Genomic DNA, 20,461 nt, shown 5'->3' with positions numbered 1-20,461 from the left:
GGCCACGGTTAGAGTTACATGAAGATTGATTACGACGGATGAACCATGATTCTACGAACTTTCTTGGGCCCCATCGGTGTTCCCGTGCTAGTGTGGTTACATTGTTAAAATCAAACATGTGTCCCTTTGATAAACAATGACCAACCAATTCTGTCTTGGCACGTGTAGCATGGGTGGCTTTCGTAGCATCTCTTAGATGTTCCTTGATACGGGTGCGACGTCGCCGCCCTGTCTCGCCAATGTAGCTGGCATCACAGTCCGAGCAGTTGACCTTGTAGACGACACCACTTTGTTCGTCCGGAGGTGTGCGGTCCTTTGGCTTCGGGAACACGTTTGCCAACGTGTACGAGGGTTTAAACACAGTTCGAACACCTAAAGGCCGTAAAGCCCTGCGCACTGCTTCTGATACACCGCGGACATACGGAATGCACACAAAGGAAGCTGGCCTTTCGGCCTTGCTCTCACGAGGTTTTTGCATGCGGCGCTGCGTATCATTGACAAAGTGATCAGGGTAACTCCGCTTATGCAAAAGCGGAGTTACCCTGCCGTCCATAATGCCGTCCATCATGCCATTCAATTTACATGTGAGACGGAGAATAGTGGCAGCCTAGCCTTTCTAGACGTGCTGGTACAACGGAGCGAAGGAGGTTCGGTGGAGACAGCCGTATATCGCAAATCTTGCGATAGCGGGAGTGTGCTGAGTTTTGACTCTCACCACCCTATAGAACACAAACATGCCGTGGTACGCACTCTCCTGTCTCGTTGCGATGCGCTCTCGTCAACGCAAACTTTGAGGGAGCAAGAATTAACGAATGTGGCCACTCTTTTGCACAAGCGGAGTTACCCTGAGCACTTTGTCAATGATACGCAGCGCCGCATGCAAAAACCTCGTGAGAGCAAGGCCGAAAGGCCAGCTTCCTTTGTGTGCATTCCGTATGTCCGCGGTGTATCAGAAGCAGTGCGCAGGGCTTTACGGCCTTTAGGTGTTCGAACTGTGTTTAAACCCTCGTACACGTTGGCAAACGTGTTCCCGAAGCCAAAGGAACGCACACCTCCGGACGAACAAAGTGGTGTCGTCTACAAGGTCAACTGCTCGGACTGTGATGCCAGCTACATTGGCGAGACAGGGCGGCGACGCCGCACCCGTATCAAGGAACATCTAAGAGATGCTACGAAAGCCACCCATGCTACACGTGCCAAGACAGAATTGGTTGATCATTGTTTATCAAAGGGACACATGTTTGATTTTAACAATGTAACCACACTAGCACGGGAACACCGATGGGGCCCAAGAAAGTTCGTAGAATCATGGTTCATCCGTCGTAATCAATCTTCATGTAACTCTAACCGTGGCCCCCTGCCGGATGTTTACGGCACTTTCATAGATAAATAGGATGTATTTCTCATTTGTTGCCATTGTGTACTGACGATGCCACCCGCATAGGTGGCGAAACGTCTATGTTTTTGTTATACTTTGTTGTTGAGTAAAGCCAGTGTAAACAACACTTTGAAGCATAAAATGACACCTTGAAACAAATGTAGACGTACTTGAGCCTTCATATATTTTTGCATTCATATTGGCACATTGTTTGCACATTGACAATATGTGCAAACCATATTACGCTCACATACAGGACGTCCGCCAGCCTTCCACCAGTGCAACCATCGAGTGAGGAGGAAAGCGCCGCAGACATCTTAACGAAAAATGTACCAGTTTTCCGATCTGGCAACACTTGACGTGCCTTACCGTAAAGTGAAGAGTCACAAGCGCCAGCATCGACTCTGTCTTCGGCGTCGCACTAGTCTGTGGAGTTTCAGGACATTTTGGAATCTCTTGAATAACCGATGCTCCAAGAAGTTCTGGTTCCTGAGGCTTCTGAGGTACACCACAGCAGGTCGCAGTCACAAGCATTGCTGGCTTCAGCAGGCAGTCGCAGGCTAGATACGTTGGGAAGCATTGCTTCGGAAGCGACGTCAAGAGCGAGGAAAAGGAAAAAAGAAAGATGAGAGTCGGTTAATATTAGATTAATAAGGCAACGTTTCAAGTGCGATCAAAAGATGCAAACCACAGGACGACCTCAAACTTTTGCCGTCTCTCTCTGCTCAAACACATGAGATAGGTCACTGAGGATAAGCATCTCCATATGAAAACTAAACTGATGTAGGTAGTAAAGTAATTCAAAGATTAGTGTTTTTTAATGCATACCTTTTGTATAACAAAGGCAAGAGACAATGAAACAAAAGGAAATCATTGAGGAGCTTATTTGCTTTATATTGAAATGGACAAATAACGAAGAAAATTAAAGTATATGAAATGTAACTTCCCATTGATCGGAGACGAACCCACAACCTTTGAATTATGCTTGCATTGATTTACCAGTAGAGCTGCAGCAATGGTTATCCCTCTGTAAACATTCTTGAGCATGTATGTGCATGAACTACATGTCGCCCTGGTAGTGTTAGCCAGGTTTACTCGTGCAAGTAAACCTGGCTACGTCCGTCCACGTCCTGTCCTTCCTTAACATCGTCTGTGTAAAAATGAGCGCAATATAACCATGAAGAACACTCCCAAAGCCTAATCTAGTACAAATAAACATTCTAGGAAATTGATGGTGGAATAGCCTCCAGCTTAAGTGGTTTTGGGTTTAGCTCCCACCAGTGGCAAGTTATACTTTGTCCACTTTCATTTCCCTTCTCCTTGTGATGTCAACATTACAAATAAAACGACAGTTAGTTTCCTCTATGCTTTACTACGTTTCCTTGTCTGTTGTTGTCATATCAAAGCCCCTCAGCTCTTCTTTTTTGTTCATTTTACGTTGTGTTGTATTCGTGTTTTTATGCGTTCTTATTCACGAATTTCATAAAGTTGATATATGTGGGCCTGGCTGGTTGGCCATTGCTGCTATAGAGATGTGTGAACGTGTTTTAGCAACATACCTACGATAGAGAAACAAGCACTGACTTGCAACTAATTGTTTGTTCTTGCAAGACAGATGTTTATCGCTTTCATCTGTCCTTACTCATTCAGCCTGTCTTGCGGCAATGAACCTTTTTGAGTTCAGCACTTGTGCATGTAGAGTTTGTGCATGCATCCATGGATGCCTGTACATGCCTGTAATGAAAAAGAAATGTGATGGACCTTCAACCTTTCGCCATGGAAAATTTCGGTTACATGCTGCAAGTTGTAAAGCGTGTCAGGGCGTTCTTGCAGCCCAAGCATTATTCAAATTGTTTTATTATTATTAGAAGAGATAGCAGAAAGGGAAAAGTTTTGCCACCACCTAGCTAGGAGGCGAGGTTCACTGCCAACATAGACAACCTCTACCACTCCCACTACTATCGTCCACAAGCCACATTCCTTGCATTTTTTGTGTGTGTTGCGTAGCTCAGTTCAGAGTCGGTTTTGCATGTTCTGCATTGGATGTTTGGTCAAAGTCTTTGTACGTAATCAGTGACATTGAAGGCAGTGCGTAAGTGAGACATATGACCTGCTTCTCTGGCAGGAAGCAGGGCTGCCTGACGGGAGCCCTAAACAGCATGTGAGCTTTAAAAAATTCTTAAGCTGAAAAAAATGTAAGGAATTTCTGCTGCTGTCGTGCTGTTCTGCAGTTGTTTAATAATTTGCAGGCACGATTGCCACAATACGACTTACACATCATTGCAGTCTAGCCGCCTCAATCCTCACACAGTAAGCCAAGGCAACGCCTTTTATGTTTTGCCCGGATGCCATGTAGCTTGAATGCAAGTAAAAAAAATTATTACACATGTCTCAATTGTTTGCATATGAATTATGATGACATGACTTTTCTTGACAATGATCTCCATGGCTGTGGGGGCCCTTTTTGGGTGACATGCGATCAAAATTCATTTGTGTAGGTTAGCTACCGCCTTTGTTTAATGCTACATGTGCAAGGTACATGTGCTTTTGCGCAAGGTCAAAAGCACTGAGGTAGTTTTTGCACGATGCTATTCGATGGCAGTTTTCTTATTAGTCATAACTGCTACACTGCTGATGCACTAAGCGGAAACTTTCAGTCTCTGTGATCATGTGATCATTTTTTTCTGGTATTTCTTTTCACGTGTATTGTCACTACCTTCATTACTATTTCTCTTGCTTTGTATCAGCATGTCGTGTCCCATTTTTTATTTGTTTATGAGTTACTAAATATTTAGTTGTGTATAGTGAACTAGATTACGTATTAGTATTTATTATGCAAGCTCATTGTCAGTCGTTTCATTCTTTCTTTTATTTTGCTTTCATGTTTTCTGACCCCTGTCTGATTTGGCTGCCAAAAGGCGGCGGGTAGTATTACGTAAATAAAATAAAATAAATGATACATTAAATGACAAAGAAACAGTGTTCTCCTGTATTCTTCCAATCGCACATTATTACTCTAAGGACAACTATCCTTAGAAACCTCAATGCTACAGCTCCAGGGGTTTGTCGAATGTGGTGCTGCCGTGTGAGGTCTTCTGCGACAAAGCTTAACAGCTTGTCAAAGAGCTGCGGCGTCTTGCGAAAGAACTTGTAGAAAAAGCCATGGTCATGCTGACGTATCCGTTGTATCTGTAAAAAATGGTGCTTTATTACCTGGCAGCAAGGCCGTGCCCTGCCCACATATATGCGCAGGTATCAGGAGTTGTACGCTTTTCACTGACACACACGCATAGCCACTAGCCATGATTACCTTTATCCCCTGCTTTGTTTATATGCTTGAATACAAACAGTGTGTCGGCAAAACACGAGGGCCAGTCAATGGTATATTAAAGAAAAATTATGCGGCCACTGCCAAGAAACTTCCGAAATTAGTCGCACAGCATTTTAACCTGCCAGGTCACAATTTAATTACATTGAACTTCGTATTCTACAGTCACACTTCAAAGAGACAGAAAATATGAGAAATCATATCTCATCCACAAGCTTCATGTATGACAACCAGCACGTGTAAAAAGGTGTTCTTGAATCTATGTGCTATACTAATGGCACAAATACAACTAGCAGTCCTTAACTTTTTGCAGGGATATGCTAATACCGAAAGGTAGATTTAGAATCAAATATCGAATCAAATGAAGAAAAAATAAGCTGTATATCAAACAAAATATCGAATAGCAGAAAATGTATTACAAAACTTAATCCTTACAAATTTTGTGCAAGAAAAGAGGGTGCTACACAAGCTCTGTATAAACAGTATGGTCTACTGTTAATAATGAAGGAAGCTCCAAATCAGTATTACAGATCGTCTGCTAAATAGAATCAAGTGCTTCTTCCACTCTGAAGCTGAATTAGTTACTGTATATTGTACTGCATACACGGGTTAGACAGATGGCAGTTGAAACGTCGTGAGGTGTCGTCACCACGTATCCAAAATACGATATGTGTGCTTCCGGCGCCTAATCAGCCGGATCTTCGCCTATGCTTTCACGCTTTCCGAACTGCACCCAGCTCGTGTCGTTCCCTCTGTTAGCGTACGTCACGTTATCGTTTCGATCGGTGCGGTCATGCTGGACGAACATTGTACCGACGACGCGATGCTTTTCTGCGAATTGGGCGTTCGCGCGCTGCGAGTACGATCCCCGCATTACTACTTTAACCCTTTCACTTATGTCTCCTATATGCGCGCACTTAAAAACGCTGATAAGTAATTGCTGTCCCGACGAAGGTAAGTCCCCATGTCCAAACACTGGCTCCTAGTTCTACCACCGTAGATCATCGAAAGGAAAGAAGTTACTCACAGCCGTAAAGTCCTTCTTTACGCCGTTGAAAGACTGGCCGGACCCACCAACGTCGCCGCAGACGCATTCTGCGCTCCCGCCGCCTTTGCGAGAGCAGCAACAGCAAAAGCTTCTTTCTCATGTGGTACATTGCGGGATGAGAACGCTGATGCCATCGAAGCAAGCGGCTAAGCAAAAGCTCGACACCAACGTCGTGTGTGTCAGCTGCAGTCGTAGGGAAGCAGACGCTATCGCGCGTGATGTTGATCATTGATGTAGCTTTTCTTGCCATGAGGATGTGCAGATACAAACGGCGTGCATTTCTCAGCTTAAAAACAATGTACTAGCTCTAACATTGATAAATTAAGTAAGAAAGGCTAGCCATAATGAAATTAAGGATAAACTTTTCTCAAAGCCCCAGACGAACGCAGACGCGTACGCTTACGTGTACGCGTATCCCGTGCTGCGTGTGGTTGGGCCTTAATGCGGACGTTTATAACTCACAGTGCACTTAGCGCTGGAATTGCCGTTACGTGACTGCCTTGGGTGAGGAAGACTATATTAGACTTCAAATTTCAGATTTATTTCAGAAGTCTGCATGAACTATTACACTGTTTCCATATTCAGTATGATGCACCACGATTCAAGAACCGTAGGCGGAACCTTCTGCACCTGTAGCTCTTTCATGAGGAAAGGGTGTTAGTTCTCTCCTGAGCTCGCTTATATTTTGCTTACATAACACATTGCCGAAAATAGTACATAGAAACGGGATATATTACTTACATAGCTGATTTTTCACAAAGGGGGCGGTCGAGTACGGTTACAAGAACACGTGCACTCTTCCACGAACGACCAAAAGAAGAACGTCGTACAGTGAGCATGGCATACAATTTTGACCCGCCAGTAGCTGGAAAGCAGATGAGTGGGTCGCTGGAAGGATCGGGCGGGTAACGTGGCCGCAGCAGGGCGAATTACCCGCCTGGCTCCCGCCGTAGCGCGCATGAATAAGGAACGAGCTGAGGACGGCCATCAGCGGGGCGCGGGTGCCCCGGCCCAGCCCTAAATGAACCTTAATGACCCCGACCGGCACAAGCCCCCCAAAAGATCCCCAAGTCAAAAAGCTTGGGGCAATGTCAGCATGGCGTGGTCGCGGCCCGCTACCGGACCAAAAGCCAACCAGAGCACACGATCTGCTCTGCCATGCCCTAAAAAGAAACGGTATGAAAAGTTCAGAAGCACAGCAGATAATGTCTTCGACAGAAGTCTGCGTTACCGTCAAGGTTAAAGGCGCTTGCAGCGGGTTTGACTTCACCAGGAAGCAGAAATCACTTTCACAGGTTTCTTCTCTGACAACCAGTAAAGTCCAAGCGGCCGGTTAATGAAGACGATCTAGCTCTGCCGTGAAAGGCCTTTTTTACGTGTACAAATTGCGTGGATGCCCCACACTGTGACAATCGGTCGACACGAAGGCTCTTTGACGCAGATGTTTTTGCTAATGGTACATTTGTCCCATTCTGCAATCATGAAGTAAGGTAGACAAAATTCAACATTGTGCGAGTACCACGTTTAGGTTAAGTAACTGTTGCGTTGAAGTCATGCGTGTGATGACAGTGCTTGTGCAGAAGCTATTCTCGAGAATGGATAAAGCAGCAATCATTATTACATTAACAAAGGCAAGGATAGTCACTACTTAACATTAGAGGCGCGCGACTTCTATCACACTCTCAAATACCAAGGTTCCCACGGTGCATGTAGAAGCAGGCGCAGATGCACTGATAAATGCAAAGTGTTTACATTGACGTCTGCACCACTTGCAAAGACATCATTATTTACACCTCCAGACGTGCTTGGCGCCTGCACGGCTCCTGCGCCATTAAAAGTTCAAACCATCATCATCATCATCATACCTTCCAATCAAAAAGCTGGTAAATGTCCTTCGAGGTCGCATCGCAATTTACGAATACAATTTGTGAGCAAACCCACGTGAGTGCCCAAGTGCTTCCTCTAAACTACTTTACGGTTACATCCCAACTTCTCTGCGTGCTTTCTCTCTCCACTGCAGTGCTATGTGAGAGAACTCCTGTCAAGCCTGGTCGACGAGATACCGACAACCCACAAAATTAGGCAATGAGGCTACGCTATCTGCGATTTTCACGACCTTGTGAGGGCGCCGCACTCGAACAATGATGGCGGCTGGATCCACGGTACTTCATCGATGCTCAGCTTCAGCTCGGTCATATCTTTCATCCGTTGTGATATAAAATCGCCGCCTTTTCTTGACGGCCACCTTCTTGTGTTGGCCAAGCAGTTCGTGGTTGCTGGCGTGAAATAAAAAAGACGGTGCAATCGAACTTGTCGGCCTGTTCTTGCAAACGTCTCCCGTGCAAGCGCAGGCTCATAATAACTGTTACCATCAACCTCAACGAACGTAAAGGAGCTGTGGCAATAGACATGATCAAACCAGCCTACCTAGCGAGCTCACCATCCTTATCCGCTTTTAACGACTTTATCGCAGCTGAAACGACGGATCTACCCGATCGCCCGGCATTCTTGGGCACCGCTGCTCTTCGCCTCAAAGGGAGAAGAGCCCTCTAGCAGCCATCGCCATCGGCCGCCTTGTATATATGGCGCGCGTGCCTGCGAGGAGGTTAAAACGGAAGAACAAAAGGTGAACAGTTTCTTCGGCTCCTGCCATCGGTTCTCAGGTCCTACGCTCGCTGACCCGCACATTGTTGCAGTGGACCTAACCTCGGTCCCTATACTATGGAAGGTGGCAAATTATGCTTCGTATATAAAAAAAAAACGTCGTTGTGGAGATCTACCGCGATCCTAAACCGTAAGGAATACGCCGGCACTCCAATTGGTCCAAAACGCACTCGTCGACTTCTTTTACTACGGGCATGAGGGCATAGTTCTTTGAAAACTCGATTTAAAGCCATGCTTTACAGATCCACTAGAACTAAATGGCGTCGCTTTGATGCGAATCATTCTTCGCCTCATTTCAGGCACTTCACTGCAAGTTGGTATTTCCTGTCTCGTCGCAGTTCGGCTCTCTGTAAGAAACAGATATGCATGACCAACAGTGGAATCGAACCTATGCCTTCGAGCACAGCAGCCAGTAGGCCACGATATTTTTTTTAATTGACTTTATTCAATTCACACACAGTTACCGCAGCGAGATATATACCAGCACAGCATGGGCTGAGAAGAAAAGCAGTCAGCGGTCTGGCATGTATATATTCTGCTTCTGGGCGTTTAAACACTAACCATTCTACTTACAGATTCGAGGACATGGCGCTATACCGTAAAACTATTCCAAACTTTTCTATTCCACTTCTGCAATCAGTCCTACGTGATTGTTTAAAAACTTTTTTTGGAACAACCCCTCCCCCCTCTCTTCGTCTGGCTGTCACGGGACGTCACGTAAACCGCGATAGCTCGCCATCTGATTTGACGTGTGCACACTGATTATGCATGACTTGACCGAACAAAAGTAAACTAGTTATTTCTGATTCGACGTCTTTTCGCCATTAGCCCTCGGCCATTGGTCAAAGGCTTTCGGGCTGCACCCACTTCACCTGCCTGTCACGCGACGTCACAAAACCACAAAAACTCACCGCGTCAAAGTGACGTGTACGCGTTAAAGATGCATTAATATGCCGCACAAAACTGAGTTTTCTTCTGAATAGCCGCAGGCTGCCCCGTTCCGAGAGGAATAAAATATGGCTGCCGCCGATCGCCCAGGCACTGGCTACTTGTACCTATGGAAAGCATGGGTTTATTAGCGCATAATAAAACATTTTCCGTGGCCGCGTAATGTTTTCGAGCACTTTTGGCACGTTTACGACCTCGTTCTGCCAACTCTTCTTTGCCGAGGACCCACATTTTAGCGTTATTCTTACCCCCGTATTCATAAATGCAACTTAAGTTCAAGCCCATGCTTGACTTGATCTCAGTGCCGCCTATCGTGAACGCGCCGAAGGAAACGCAGTGAGCGTCTTTATGCATGTTAACGCCAGGCGTCATCTAAATCAAGTCAAGCATGGGCTTCGACTCAAGTTGCATTTCTGAATACGGGGGATAAGCTTCCGTTGCATGCCGCCGCGATTTTCGACCATCCACCGCGAGTTAAATAAGGGAAAGCGGACCAGTCGCAGACGCCGGCACCACTTTCTTCGTCCGGTTAACAATTTTAGTGCAGTGGCTCGGCCCCATCAAATTCCTATCCACTTGAGCTTGCTCCTCGCCTCTTGTCAGTCAATTATATACGACAAGCTGCTCAACGTAGGCAATGTTATTCGTTTTTGAAGCAAAGAAAAGTGACCGCCTGTGAACTAGGAGAGCGTTTGATTGTTCAGACAAGCCTGCGGGTGACCGACTGATGATTGCGTCGGCGGTTACGCAAATTTGACGTCAGGAGATTGGAATACAACATTTTGGAATAGTTTTACGTTATACGGCCCCATAACTAGTCATGGCCTCACGTGCAAACCTGCATGACCGATCGGCTATTCTCAAACAACCAAATACTATATAGGCCGAGAAGCATTATCATATCAAAACGCATGCATTTTCCGTTATCGGTCAGTAAACATCTAATGCTGTAGCTATCTGTGGATAAGACGTTTTTAAATAACTGGGCCACAATTGCACGCATACATTTGGCGCGGGTGTCGCGTGCGAGTTTCTCGTTTTCTTTCCTCGTAACAGCTCGCACCATGACACGCCGTATGAGACTGCAACGTCTCAGGGTCAGCCCACATTCCCTTGTGCTTTGCTTGTAGCAGCTAACGATACAAAGAAACTGTGCGATACGGTACCACCTTCAAGATCGACCCGGGTCGAGCAGCTTTCATTGCCGGTGTACAAATGCCATCGTCGTTTCAACGTACGCCATATGACATAGTCATAGGTACTACGTAAGATTCTATAACACGCAGTCGCGGACAACGTCACATACTGTGTTTATCTCGCTTACGCCTCGTCCAGTACTTATCTAGAACCTAATAATCGGCATGTCATTTCACCCTTTCACCCTTGTAAGCGTCACTTTACACGTGTTTACATAACCTGTATATTTTATTCACTTGTTTGAAAAAATAAACCAGTTGTTGGTCCGCGCTCGTATCGTGTACTTCCTTTTGTCTTTCGTCCGGGTTGCACTGTCCACCCCTAAGAACATGTCATCAATGAGCTCGCGTGGGACGGGCCTGGGTAGAAATCGTGCCATGACACGTTTGTCATCGCCGGCGTCTTCCAAACGTCCTCATACACACTCGCATCATGTCCGCCTAACAAAAACGCACTGTTCCATCTGGTAACGCTTTGCGGAATCGTAAACGATGCTGGGTTGTCATCCACGAGGAACATTCTTCGCGTAACATCAACTTCCTCAATGCATGGGATCTGCTTCATGCATTTTTTATTTTGTTATTAGAGAGTTTTAGATTAAGGGGATGAAAAGCTTTGAGGCCCCCTGGTGCTTAGTGCTCCAACGCTTGCGCCCCCCTCCCCCCAATCTAAAACTCTCTATTGTTTGCTTTTTTTCATCTTTTGCGGACATATTCATTAGAGGCCTTCACGTTCATGGGTTCACGGTGAGGTATTAGTTACAGCTACTGTTACTCACTCGCTCAGTGCATAATCCTTTGGTAACAGAACTTCTATGGTAATAGCATACACCACTAATCATTGTCATTGTTTTAATACTTGCAAATTTTACGCACTTTAGAGCGACTAATTTTAGGCCTCTTCTACAGCCATGTTGCATATACCATTCACATCTTGATTCACAACCCTGACGTTTGTCAACGTTCCACCATCGGTTCTTCATTTGTTATCTTTTGCTTGGCGCTACTTGGCCATACGTGCCCATATCAGTTGGCACGGGGACACGATGAGCGGAAGAACCAAAGGCTTACACACCTCTTTTTTCGTCCTGCAGTTCGTCGTTGTCTTCGCGGCCGGCGCATCGGTGGTTGGCCTTCGGGATAACCTTCCACCCTTGGACGGAATTCGTGACGCCGCCTCTGCTCCAGACCCCCACCTGCTGGCAACAGCTCACGTGGACCTGACAGTGCGCTTCGGGCGCCACCTGCAATTCCGCCAGTGCGCATCTGCGACGTCAACGTCATCACGTCTGGAAAGGATAAGACCAAGCATCGAACAGTATCTCTCCAGTGGGCACGGAGGCACGATGAGCGGAAGAACCAAAGGCTTACACACCTCTTTTTTCGTCCTACAGGTTAGTTGCCTTTCTAAATTACCTTGTCGTAGTTTCAGATCAGATGATTCCTTCGCTATCATGCTTCCGTGCCCTGAAGTCGTCCTATTGCCTTTTTGCTCCTTGCTGCTGCTTCTTTGTGGGGATGTTGAAAGCAACCCCGGCCCCGATAATCTTGAAAAGTTCTGAAAACGATGAAGGACTTGAATGAGCGTACAAAGAGTATTTAATCAGCGCAAAAAACAATACTGGAAACAGTAGCTGAAGTAAAGCAACAGCAGCAGTCTGTTTCAGAAGCGATGTCCGAAATAAAGGACAGACTAGCAAAAGTTGAAACCCAAACTTCCGTTTTCGAGCATTGCCAAAACGATATAATTGAGTTGGATGCCACAGTACAGCGTCTCAAAAAAGACACGAGTGCGTTTCACTCACGTCTTGATGACACAGAAGATCGATCTCGAAGAAATAATCTGATCTTTTATGGAATACCGGACACCGCAGACGAAACTTCATCAGAATCAGAAAATAAGATACTAAACCTTCTGAATAATACTTGGAAGGTTGACATAACGGGTTCTGACATATGCCGGGCGCGCAGAATTGGTCGCTTTGATTCAGCGAAAACTCGACCACTAATAACTAAATTTGAAACCTATAAAACCAAGGAGCTCGTCTCTTCGAAGCGAGGTTTGTTAAAAAACACGGAGTCAGCAATGAGTGACGATTTCTGGCAAGCAACTCGTAACATAAGGAAAAAATTAATAGAATATGGCAAATCGAAAAGCACGTTTTTCAAACTACGATATAAAAAACTAATGTTGGATGGGAAATGCTACGCATATGACGAAGCCAATGAAAGTATTTATGAAATACGCAGAATGCATACACCTGGCACAACTCTTCGTTCTGGCCGTAAGTTGCAGCCAAGTTAGGGCCATCCGAGGGGAGGTGCCTTAAATGATTGCGGGTGTTCAGTTCTTTTTACTAACATTCGTAGTTTTTTTTAAGAAAGACGAATTATGTGCTGTCATTATCGACTGTAATGCTGACATCATTGTACTCACAGAAACATGGTTAAATAGCAAAATAACAAACCCCGAACTGTTTGAATGCGAATACCAATACGTTGCTTACCGAAGTGAACAAGCAGGTAGAATTGGTGGTGGCGTTCTGCTCGCCGTTAAATAATGTAATTATTGTTTTGTGTGACCATTGGTACGAATTTAGAGCTAATTTGGTGCTGTATAACTATTAGTTTAAAAAATAATAGTAGGTGTGTGCTACCAATCCCCATCAAGCGACTCATCGTTTTGCGATGACTTATATGATTGTTTAAATAAGATTACCATGCGTTTCCCCGGAACTGAAATTATACTCTTAGGCGCTCTTAATTTTCCTAACATTGCATGGCCACATGTCAATCCCTTTTCTAATCCTCCGTCGGCCGAGGCCAATCGGTTCATTTGCATTTGCTCTGACTTCGGCTCATCGCAGACTTCCAACACGTGTAGCACAAAACACATCATCACTCCTGGACCTCATTCTAACGTCATCGCCCGGTAACTTTTCTGTGGTGACACACATGCCCGGACTGAGCGACCATGACATCTTGCATTTTACACTTACAACAACAAAACAAAAACATACCGGCAGCGGAAAAGTTCCGAGATTATAAAAAAGCTAACTATCAAGCCATCAATAGAGAACTATGCATATTTCTAGACACTTTCCTACCACTTCATCGGCAACACACTTTCCTACCACCGTAGAAACTAACTGGTCTATTTTCAAAAATAAAATCAGTGAGCTTATCACCAAACACGTGCCCCTTCGATCCGTCCATGCTAACAATAAAGCACCATGGTACAGCACGTATCTGAATCGGTTATCGAACAGGAAAAAAACGTTTATTCCGTACAGCGAAACATTCCTCAAAACAGACGCATTGGCTAGCGTATAAACACGCAACAGTTTCATATATTAAAGCCCTAAGGTCAGCCAAATTTTCATTTCTTAATTGTACACTTCTAAATTCATTGAAGACTAATCCAAAGCGCTTCTGGGAAACCATACGAGGAAATAACCATAAAACTGGAACATCATTGCTGACAACTTCTGAGGACCCAGTACCTGACCTATTGTGTTCTACTGTGCTTAATAATACCTTCACTCAGTCATTCTCATCACCTCAGATCCCTGATCCGATGCCTGAGATAAATTCAACTAACTACCACTTCATGGATCCCATCGTTTTCGACTCAACCGGTATCAAAGCCATAGTCCAGAAATTAAAACCTAAAGCATCATGTGGTGTAGATGAAATTAATACTTTATTCTTACAAAACACAGCGCAATACTGCTCAATCATACTAGAATGCATTTACTCGCAATCTTACAACTCTGGCACCTTACCGTATGATTGGAAAATGGCAAAGTAATCCCCATTCACAAAACTGGACCAAGCCATGATCCACAGAACTATAGACCTATTTCACTTACATCTGTACAATGCAAAGTTATGGAGCATATAATATACACGCATCTAGTAATTTCTCTTGAAAATAGCAACTTCTTCACAGTTATGCAGCATGGATTCCGTAAAAACTTCTCCTGTGGCACTCAGCTTATACTCTTCACTAATGGCCTACATGCCAATTTAGATTCTGTTTTTTTTAACAGACTGTATATTTCTCGACTTCTCTAAAGCATTTGACAAAGTGAACCATGCATTGCTTCTTCATAAATTAGACGTTATAAACATAGACCCCTCCATAATTAATTGGATTCGCGCGTTTCTGACATCACGTGTTCAATTTGTAACAACTAATGACGCTAACTCACCTTTAGTCCCAGTTGACTCCGGCGTCCCGCAAGGGTCTGTGCTCGGTTATTTATTATTCCTAATTGATATTAATGACTTGCCCACTCACGTTTCCTCGAACATTTGTCTATTTGCGGATGACTGCGTCTTGTATCGCAAAATAACTAATTCTTCAGATATTCTACTAATTCAGGAGGATCTCAATAACATAAATGAGTGGTGTCGCACGTGGCGCATGGAATTGAACATTAGAAAAAAGTAAGACTATGAGGATTCCTCGTACTAACGTGATCTGCCCCACCTATACGCTAAATAACATCCCACTAGAATGTGTAACGTCATATTGATACTTGGGGGTTCACATTGCCAGCAAATTATCCTGGAAAACTCATATTGATCACATAACATCTAAGGCCACTCGTACACTGGGATACTTTCGTCGGAAATTTTCTCCAGCACCATCATCGCTAAAACTCTTATTGTACACAACTTACATTCGTCCACAACTAGAATACGCATCATCAGTATGGGACCTTGGTCATGACACCCTCATACAGTCTCTAGAAGCAATACAGAATCGCTCAGCCCGTTTCATTCTCCCCAACTACCAAAGAACTGCGAGTGTCACTAACATGAAAGCTCTCCTACACCTCCCGCTGTTATCAACCCGTAGCAAACTCTCTCGCATATGTCTTTTCCATAAAATCTACTACCACAACGCATATTTACGTTCTATCTTTGTTCAACTGCCACCATACATTTCATCTCGCATTGACCACCGCCAAAAGGTAAACATTCCGCACTGCAACACCGTCGGCTTTTCATATTCATTTCTTCCCCAAACGAGCAAAGATTGGAACAACCTACCCGCATTACTTACAAGCATAACTGACACCAATAACTTTAAGAGCACACTTCAAAGTTTCATGTTATAAATTAATGTTGCGTTTGCTTGTTCTGTATAATAACTGCTTTTATGCCATAACTTTAAGTTATGGCTTGTATTTTTATATGATATGTTCTTTCCTTTCTTTTTTTGTTACGCCATGTATTTTTGCCACGCTTGCAAGTTTCTGTTTACCATTCTTGTTATTTTGTATACGATGTTTTTTGCCATGATGTTTGCCTACCTTCCTTATTTTGTGATTTGCCTCTGTATTTACATTGCCCCTCCCCTCTGCAATGTACAACCGTACCTTGAGGGTATGATAAATAAATAAATAAATGAATAAATAAATAAATAAATAAATAAATAAATAAATAAATATCTGGCCCTTGCGCCAATAAAATGCATACATCATCCCTATCATTCTTAATAGGCCGAATAAAAGAACCGCATAAGACATAACGTCACGGGAAACAATTTCGTTTCATGTTTCTGAACGCTGGCTTCAACACTTCTCGTCGTAGAAAACTAATATTTTATCTGCCGGGGTAGCTCAGTGACTGGCGTCACGCTGCTGAGATGGCGGGTGCGATCCTGGTCCCGACAGCCCCATTTTATTTGGGCGGAAATAAAAAACGGTCGTGATTTACACATTTACATGCGCTTTAAGGAAGTCCAGGACGTAACAATTCATCCAGAGTAATTCACTACCGCCTGCTTCATAATCATATCGTGGTTCCGGCTAATAAAACCCGAGAATTTAATTTTTGAACGAATATTTCCTTATTTGCATTATTAAACTACGTGAGCTAACTGATCACGCGCCAAAAATGGCCTAAATGAAGACAACTATGGGCAATGTGCTGTTGGTGTAACTCTCCTAAGGTGCACGTAGAGTGCAGTCCCCGTTCCTGCGGAGAGCGTCGGCGTAGCCCCTCGCAACCGAACACACGAACGCGGCGCGCAGCGGAAGATGAAAGGCGGCGATAACGAGGAGAGTGCGAGGAGTAAAGTGGAGGAGGACGGTGAGATTGTCATGGGCATGACGTTTCTTCTCACGCGTGAGAAGCGCAGTGCCGCGAAAGAGGAGCTTTGCGGCGACGACGACTACGAGATGGCGCCACAGTAGCGCACGTCGTCTGTATGGCAACAAAGCGCTGCATGAGCGGAGGTCTGACTGTGGCGGCTGCTGTGAATCGTGCCCACGCGTCACGCACGCGCCGCCTGTCGCGATCTCCCTATTAGCGAGGCAGTCGCGCCCCATTTCACTCCGTTTGCAACGTGCTGCACGAGACAGATTGTCCGCGCCAGCCAAGATATAGCGAAATGAAAACACGTGTACAGCTGTGCTCAAATTTCGCATTAGGGAGCATCGTAATCGTCGGTGAATTTTTATGCGAAGCATACTGGCCGCACAACCACGCTCTTCCTTGCTGCGCCGCGCGCGGCCGCGTAGCTACCATATGACGTCATAAAAGCTGCAAAGCGGACGCTTAAAGGGAAGCTGAAGCGGTTTTCAATTTCCATGAATTGCTGGGATTGGGAAGAACAGACCTAATAATTTACGGTTCCGAAATTTTTTTCTTCGTTTTGTTAATATAAGGGGCGGAAATCGCTTTCTAAATCACCCCCGCGGACACGCCCCCATCGCTTCCCAGAGCGCCGGGTGAGGAGGTTACCAGAGGAGAGAACCGGCAAGAGTGACGTCACTGGCGGGGACCGAGCTGCCGGACCGGCGTGCTGGCATGCGCTGGAATGCCTCTTTCCGTCCTGCGCTTTACTGAACGACGCTACGAGAGATTTGCCGCCGCCGCCGCCGCTCACGTTTGTTTTGCGATTTTCGTAAACTGTTCTTTCCTTCTGTGCTGCGTGAGTGCCTACAGCCAAGGGCGCCCAACATGCCATCGTTCTGTGCAGCAATCGGCTGCGCGAACACACGCGGGCGAGACGATGTGGTGTTTCACAGGTTCCCGAAGCACAAGATGCTTGCAGCGCAGTGCGGTGAGGAGAGATAAGTTCGTGCCGACGAAATCAGCTGTGCTGTGCTCGGACCATTTCCGCGATAGCCGGATAGCCTTACGACAAATGCGGAAACGCGTTGTTGCTAGCGTTGCTATACTCCGTTTCATACATCAGGTGCAACGCTGTGGAGGCTTGAGATACTTCTTGCAGTGGCTGCGTTCGCACTTAGAAAACGTTCGGTGTTTCTTGACCCGATTTTTGAGAAAACTTTTCATATATAAGCTCAGTTCTGAATGAAAAAAAAAGAATTTACCCATAGAAACAATCCGTGTACTTATACGGCTGCTAACACGTTCTTTTAAATCAATTTTCTTTTCGGCATTCTTTAATTGCAGCCCGTCGCGGCAGCTTCACGTGCATGCTCGCGCGAGCAAATGCCGCTGGCACGCTGCGAACCATAGACGGAAACGCGCGCAGTAATAAATATTGGTAACCGGACTTCGTGCGTAGCTTCCACAGTGTTGCACCTCAGGTATAAATTGGAGTATAGGCTTGCCTAGTGACATTCGACGTACAGTTCCAGTTATCACGTTTACCACACGGCGGTGCTAAAACTGCCTAATATCTTTATGTCAACACTAGCATGGAGCGCGCATACCGATTCTTGATCGAGCCACAATCGCAAAGTCATCGAACCATATTCTGAATATTGCACATATAATCCCCCTGACCATCTCGATCTGGATGTGTATGATAAGCAACTTCCATGACTGTACCTCGCAGCACTGCATGTGCGCGCTATGAAACGCGGCACTTATGTTCGCGATCGTGTATCAACGCTCAGAAAATCACGGGACTTCAGACAAGCAGCGGCAAGGTGCTTGACATCGCGGAATTGTACCCGTGTTTACAATCTAATGAGAAGTTAGTGCTTCGGCATTCTTCCAGCAGCAAGTTCCCAGTGACACTTTAGCGCATTTTTTCTCCCGTCATTGGAACGTGCAGCTACATGAAAAAAAAAGCATAAGTAACAGCTAAGATTTCCAGCGCGCGAGAAGGTGTACACATCGCTCTCGCTTTTGGCACACTCAACATCGTCGTTGCCGCCGTTGCCGCCATCGTTTTCCGTATCGGCTGTCGGTTCGAACATGTACGGCGAAAATACAAGCTGTCCGAGACAGCGAGAACGTTCCATAATGCTTACAACTCAGCTATGTAGCCAGAACAGAACAGCGTGCTACGCTCTCAAACGGCGGCACCGACCGGCGACTGCCGCCACTGACGTCACAGCGGCTCCGACCAATCACGGGCAACAGCGGCGTTCGCGCGATACCCTGAGGCGCTGGTGCGCGTTTTCATGAAAAAAACAGCCGCTTGCGCTTGTTTCCGCCCTTTTTGAACGAGATATTCGTGTTCAGGGGACTCAAAACTGTAGAATGCCGCAGAGAACTCATTTTTTTCGAAAAGTGTTTCAGCTTCCCTTTAAGCTTCGCCTTCAAGAGTGTCGCGTTCCCGTCGACCCACCAAGGGGTGTACGACAATGGGCTACGGCGCAGCGACTACGCGCCCCGCATCGGACGCGGTGAGCGTCGAGCAACGCAGCGTTCGGCGCGACAACGAAATGTGCGCCTGAGCAAGCGACGCACGCCTGAGCATAGAAACAGCTCGTTTCTAAGGCAACACCGCGTTCACTAGAGGCGCTTTTGTACCGCTTTGAAGCATCGAACTCGTGGCTCAGTGGTAACGTCTCCGGTAATGCAGAACGTAACGTCTCCGGTGTCCGCAGAAGTAACGTCTCGGGTGTCACAGAAAAGCCGGTAACACCGGCTTTTCTGCGACACGAGCTCCTTAACGCTGTCGCGTTAAAATAAAGGCTAGTATGCTTCGTATCCTGGGCTTAACCTTAGCTAAGCCACAGCCATTTTTTTTTTTTACACTTTGGCTGACACTACGTGTACCGGGCCGAGAAACTTGCGCACGACGTTTTGTGGGGCCACCGTTGTGCACAGATGCAAGAACCAGCTGATGCACAAAATAGATGGCGCTGAACTCTGTTGTTTCGCTGCAGCCAGCGGCATCGTAACTAAGGCGGATATGACTAGCGCGTGGTTGTTGAGCGCGATGTGCTAGTGCTTTCACCAAGCCTGTAATCGCTCTCGGTGGTTGGAGAGCCGTGCGGACATCGTGGATGCCACGCCAAGCCGACGCCACCGCTGCACCATGCGTTCTTCCCGGCGGTAATCTGTTTAAAAACAACACCTCTCTCGAGCCACCGAGAGTACGCAGAATCCGAAACTAGCCGGCGCGGCTTGCAGCAAACTGCTGCCTCCTCTCGACGCACGGGCAACCTAATCGCATATTCCGGTGCCGTCCTCTAATGCAATTGTGCAATCGAAGCCGTTCCCGACTCGCTGGCGCACGTCGCACCGCTGGTGCCGAGCTACACCGCGGTCGCTCTCCCCGTATTCAAGCTTGCTTCGCTGTTTTCTAAACCTGCGACACTCCTCTTCCTATGTCAGGGAAAGTGCCCCGCATGCAAATGCGCAAGCAATGTGCATTCGCGCTCTCCCGCGTTGGCTTCCGCTGATGTTATCCGACACGAAACGAGGAGAACGCGGGACAAACCTGATTTTGAGCACAACGCCGCTCCTTTCCGTCCCAGCGATGCGGTGCTCGTCGAGTGAATGGCTTGCTGGAGACACTGGTGCTCAGACACGCCGCCGCAGAAGTTTTGAGGAGTACTAGTGTAACGGCACAATGTACAGCGCCGCACATTCAGTTTGTGGCCAGTAAGACAGAAAGCGCCAACGGCTCCGATGACGTTGTTCGCCTTTCAGGGCACGCTAATTCTCGGTGC

This window comes from Dermacentor albipictus, chromosome 5, assembly GCF_038994185.2.
Source record: "Dermacentor albipictus isolate Rhodes 1998 colony chromosome 5, USDA_Dalb.pri_finalv2, whole genome shotgun sequence".
Taxonomy (NCBI): domain Eukaryota; kingdom Metazoa; phylum Arthropoda; class Arachnida; order Ixodida; family Ixodidae; genus Dermacentor; species Dermacentor albipictus.
The sequence above is the reverse complement of the archived record's forward strand: the minus strand, read 5'-3'. Positions refer to the sequence as shown.